This window comes from Onychostoma macrolepis, chromosome 06 (assembly GCF_012432095.1).
Source record: "Onychostoma macrolepis isolate SWU-2019 chromosome 06, ASM1243209v1, whole genome shotgun sequence".
NCBI classification, from domain to species: domain Eukaryota; kingdom Metazoa; phylum Chordata; class Actinopteri; order Cypriniformes; family Cyprinidae; genus Onychostoma; species Onychostoma macrolepis.
The window spans coordinates 28,078,995-28,085,082 of NC_081160.1; positions in this window are offsets into that span (position 1 = coordinate 28,078,995).

Sequence of the window (6,088 nt, forward strand, 5' to 3'; positions counted from 1 at the left end):
ACAAAAATATTTTAAATAGCTTACAGAAATATGAAATGAGTGACAAAATGAAACAAGATACTTGAATTATGAAGGTTACATCGCCAGTAGGTGGCGGCAAGTCATTGTGTTGATGAATGAGTCATAGAGTCATCAATTCAACCGATTCGTTCAAAAAGCAAATGGGTCATTGAACCACTCACTCAAACGATTCATTCAAAGACTCTGATTCATTCAAGAATGAAACTGTGTTTTAAGTCAAATAAAACAGACTGTTTTGTGTCTAAAATGAAATCGTTGAGTTATGCATATAACTACTGGTCCCAGAAGGAGGGAAACGAGGTACAACACATGACTATGGGATATCGCGCTCTTGCACCATCTGCTGAAGACACCTCTAATCACGCCTGAAAGGCCAATGATGCATGACGATGTGGGCGGGGCTACCTGGCCTGCATCCTTCCCTTTGTTCAGTCCAGCTCTTTACCGAGCCTCTGACTGCGCGGGGCCCAGAGGTGTTGTACCTCGTTTCCCTCCTTCTGGGAACAGTAGTTATATGCATAACTCAACGTTCCCATTCAGTCGGTTCACTCGGTACAACACATGACTATGGGACATGTATACACGTCCCGCAAAGTCGCCGAACTAAACGTAAGATAGTAGCACCGTCACATACACCTCGCTTCTTACGGGAGTGATGGCCCCTGGCTTGAGACTGCTGCGGTGAGCACAGACCGAGCCACTGTCGCTGCAGTGACATCTAGCCGGTAAAAACGAACAAACGTGTGCGGGGACGCAACACCACTCTCGACCCATCCAGCGCAAACTGGACGCAGGTGGGGTGTACCTGATGCCAGCGCCATCAGCAAAGCTGTTTTATACGACAACATCCTCAGGTCCAAGGCCCTCTAATGGCTCAAAAGGAGGCTCACACATGGCCTCTAGAACCAGCACCAGGTCCCATGACGGCACCATCGATTTCGTTACGGGCCTTAACCGTCGCGCCACTTTAAAAAAACGAACGGCAAGTGGGTGCACGCTTGGCGCAGCACCATGTATGCCCTCGTGACATGCAGAGATGGCCACCAGATAAAGTGTGGAATGGGCGTGACCGTCCTCCATCAACTCTTGCAGAAAAGTCAAAATCCCCGCAATCGAGCACCGATACGGTGACAATGCTTTCTGCCCACACCATTCTTCGAATATGCGCCATTTAAACGCATAAAGCCCCCTCGTAGACGGCGCCCTTGCGCTCTGAATTGTGGCTACTACATCTGCAGGGAGCCCTGCTGCCATCAGCCTCTCCCTTTCAGCGGGTAAGCCCACAGCGACCACAGTTCCGGCCGAGGATGCCGAATCTGCCCCCCTGCCTGGGACAGCAGATTGTTGCACAGAGGAAGACACCACGGCATCCCCGACAGCAACGCTATAATGCCCGTATACCATGTCTTCGCTGGCCAGCACAGGGCCACCAGAATTAGTGACAGACCCTCCTGACGCACCCGGTCTAGGGTGGGCTGTATCAGGTCCACTGGTGGAAAAGCATACAGCAGGGTCTTGGGCCATGCATTCGACAGAGCGTCCACCCCCAGCGGGGGCGATCCCGTCTGTGATTGAAAAAAACAGCGGACAGTGTGTGTTCTCTGCCGATGCATAAAGATCCACCTCGGCTCTGCCAAAGCGATCCCAGATCTGCGCCACTATCCGCAGGTGCAAGCGCCACTCCCTGGCCCGTGGTAGCTCGTAATTACAAATAATTTGTGCCGCTGTGTCAGCGTCGCTGACCACTCCCCTCTTACAGAGTTCCCTTGGCACAGCGCTCCCCATCCATGTAGTGATGTATCTGTCGACACTACTATACGTGACATAACCCTGCCCAGGGGAACCCCTTCTGACCACAGAGCGGGGTTTTCCCACGGAATCAGAGCTCGAACACACGATGGCGTAATCGTCACTTGTCTGTTCAAATGCCGCACGGCGTGCAGCCCCGTGCACAACGCCCATCTCTGGAACGCACGCATAAAGAGGAGACCCAGTCGAACGACCGCTATCATCGAGGCCATGAGCCCCAGCAGCCTCAGAACCAAGCGAAAACGAACCCGCTTGCCCAGCTGAAACTGAGCCAGACAGCTGCGAAAATTATTGGCCCTCCGTGCCGACAGCATAGCTGTGTTCCATACGGAATCTATCTCTAAACCGAGATACGAAATCCGTTGACTTGGAACCAAGGCACTCTTCTCGAGATTTATCAAGAATCCCAGAGCCCGTAGATGTGAAACAAGCACTTGCGTCTGCGACGCCGCCTGCTCTCTGCTGTCCGCGGCCAGGAGTAGGTCGTCTAAATAGGCGAACACTCTTATGCCCCGACGCCGTAACGGGGCCAACGCTGCCTCTGCGCACTTCGGAAAAATACGTGGCGCTAGGGATAGGCTGAACGGAAGGACTTGAAACTCATATGCAGTCCCCTCGAAGGAGAACCTCAGAAATTTTCTGTGCCTCGGGTGGATTGTAATATAAAAATATGCATCGGTCAAGTTCACTGACACAAACCAATCCTGGGGGCGCAGGGCGCACAACAGGTGGTGTACCGTAAGCATCCTGAACTTGAAACATCCAAGGTGCCTGTTCAGCCATCGTAAATCCAGGATAGGCCGTAAGCCCCCACTCTTTTTTGGGAGGAGGAAGTAACGGCTGTAAAACCCCTCTTCCATATTTTCTCGTGGCACCACTCGCACTGCCCCTTTGCCGAAGAGAGCCCGGATTTCCCTTCTCAGTATCGGGGAATTCCCTTCTGACACCACGGTTGCAATTACCCCGCTGAAACAGGGGGGGGCGTGACAGAAACTGCAGCTGATAACCCCACTGAATCGAGCGAAGAACCCATGGTGTTGGTGCGCATGCGCGCCACTGCTTGCCGCAGGCAGCAAGGATCCCCATCATCCCCCGGGGAATCCTTTCCCCGCCCGCACATGCTGGATATGACATATCACTGCATCCTTTTCCCCCGTCGGCATATGGCCAAACTGTGAGGGTAGCGGTTGTGAAACATTCTGATTTTCTTGACCAATCAACACATGAGGCATTGTATGCTGAACACAAAATTTCTTTATTGAAATCAAACTTAAAGTTGGGCCTGCCCTCTTGCAGGACCCTTTCTGCACTGCGGGAAGAACGTGGCTGCCTCTGTGCCAACATTCCATCCTCTTTCGCGGGCTAGGGACCGGACGGCCCTTTCCTTCCCGAAGAGAAACCTCCCCTTTCGTCCTCGAACCGTGCCTGAAATGCACCGAGGCCTTCCCCGAAGAGCCCGGAAGGAGAGGTCGGAGCACAGAGAAAAGCGTTCCGATCACGCTCAGGCAGGTTCGCTAGAGTTAGCCATAGATGACGCTGCGCCACCACAGTACTGGCCATCGCATGACCAAGCGACACCAGCGCCCCACGAGTTACACGCAAAATGTAGTCAGCCGTAACCCGTACTTCCCCCATGAGCGCGTCACACGGCCTTCCTCCCAACACAGCCTCGCTCGGTTCCCCCAAACAAACGGCCTGATAAGTCTGCAGCAGGAACATAGAGCTTAACGCCCTGGCAGTGCAGGCTTGATCGCTGTAGATCCTGCCGAGCTGTTTAAACGAGAATCGACAAGGACTCGTCGGGAGGGTGGGGGTACCCACTTGCCCTGTGTGAAAATTGTCATCGGAGAACTCCTCACTCGCATCCAGCGAGACTGAGTCATCATCTCGACACTCCATCTCCTGATTAAACTCGGGGACCAACAGGGGAATACCTCCGGCCTCCTCAGCTTCCACACGATCACCCCAGCCTCCTCCCATTTCTGTAATAAGCACCTAATAATTGCCATAGAGAATCTATGCCTACACAGAAGTAAACCCCGTTCATTTGTTAGTCTGGTTGTTTGATGAGAGAGAGATGACATGCAGAAGTTGCAATAAACGCTTTAACAGCGAGGACTCTTATTCTGTTACACAGTACTGAAGACGACATCATGACAGCACCGTTTCATTTTTGGCTTGACCAATCAATGAAAAGGGGAGTTTAATTCCCTCCCACACGTGGAAATCGAACATTCAAGCTGTTTATCCATTTTCTACCCCTGAATGTAAAAACGGAAAATCAAGGCGTTTTTTCTTTTCTTTTTTTTTTTTTTTTTGAAAAACGAAAATGAAAATGGTGCCGTTTTCTCATGTTTCTGTTTTCAATGTTTAATCAAAAAAAATGAATGAACGCAACATACACATTATCTCTCAATAAACTGTTTTCTGAAGCTGTTGTTCCTGTTTATTGAAAGGGAAGGTCGCATCATATGAAGTGTTTATATGAGTCATATCACCATATACTAAAGCATTTTACACAGAATGCATGCATGGCAGCAAAAACACGCTTCTTAAAAGTTGAAATTTTCAACTGTTGAAATACAATGTAAAAAAGCCTAGATTCCAACGCAACTGATAAATATGTCCATCTACCCTAATAAAAAAAACACTATGCCATCATTTATTTAAAATACATTTATTTCATACTAAGTATACTTTTAAATCGATGAACATATTATTGAAATACCACTTAAAACCTACTGATATAAAATTATAATTAAACTTTATTTGGAATATTTCTTAACATTTCTTAACATTATGCCTAAATGTGTTTTAATATCACTATTAATAAGGATTGTATGATCTGTGTATATTATCAGCCTTTGAATGCAAGATATTCACCTAAAGTATACTTGCAACAGTTCCACTTTAGTACAATCAAATATACTTCAGTATATCTTTAGTTAGAGAAGATTAGTTGTTCCAATTTAGCGGACTTCAAGTATACCAGTTTAGTATACTAAAAGTATAACTATAGGATATTTTTATTAAGCACATAAACATGTAAATGTATTTGTAGTATACTTAGCACAAAATAAATGTATTTCAGAAACATTTTAGTATTTTTTTTTTCACTTGGGTAAATGCAAGTGTACAAAAGAAGAACAGTGCAGTGGAATGCAACAATGCATTCTGTGTCAACAGTTTTGGTTGCAAGCATGAATATAGCACTTTTTATATCAATTGACGTCTGAGAGAAGGGTTCTGAGAAGACATTGGAGTAACAGGTGCTATTTGTGTGATACTGCCTTTCTATCAATAAACAAAAGGTTAATTGGAAAACAAGGAAAACAGAAACAGAACAAAGCAGAACACTCAGTAGTGAAATTTCATTCCTAAATGATTCAGTGTTTACGAACAAATCGGTTGAACAAATGATTCAACGACTCATTCAAAAAGACAATCAACCGTGTCATTCCTGAATGTATTAGCTCTTTTGAACCGATTATCTAAATCATTCAATGACTCGCTTATAAAGGCAGTCATGTGTTTCGCTCCTGAATGAATCAATGCTTTTGAATGATTCAGCTGAACGATTCAATGACTCGCTCATACAGTGTAGTGTCTCCTGCAGACCCACTGATATTTAGCCTCAAAGTTAAAGAAATGGTAAATTAACATGATTCCCCTCTGGATGCTTGGAGAAATTTGAGAAAGAAAACAAGTGGGAAAAGTCTTGTATGGGAGATGTTTCTAGGAATAAAAGATCATATCTCCACCTGTTTTGTCAGTTCAGATAATTGTCTTTTTCCAGATGTTCTAGAGATTTCCGGTGACCTCCGTAACACAGCCACATTACAAACATCTGCCCACACACATCATCTGCTTGTACAGGAAACACTTTGATGAGGCCTGTCTGTCTGCATCACAAGCTTATATTGCTCAGTATTTAAGAGTTGTCAACACGACGTGATAAGTGAAACACGATGGAAGGGCATGAAGCAAACTGGATTTGAACAGCGGCGAACAATTCTCTCTGTTTTAAGCACCGCTGCCGATGAAGTAACAGTTTAGAAAAGGAAAAGAAACAGAAAACATTTGTGTACAATTTCACCAACACTCAAAATAAACTGTACATCATTGGCTCTGAACTCTGACAAAAAATACTATCTAACTTACAGTCTAGTTTACTTTGATCTAAACTAAACCACACTCTAGGTATTGATTCATGATTTTAATTATCAAGGATTTGACCTCTTTACTTCTATTAAAAATT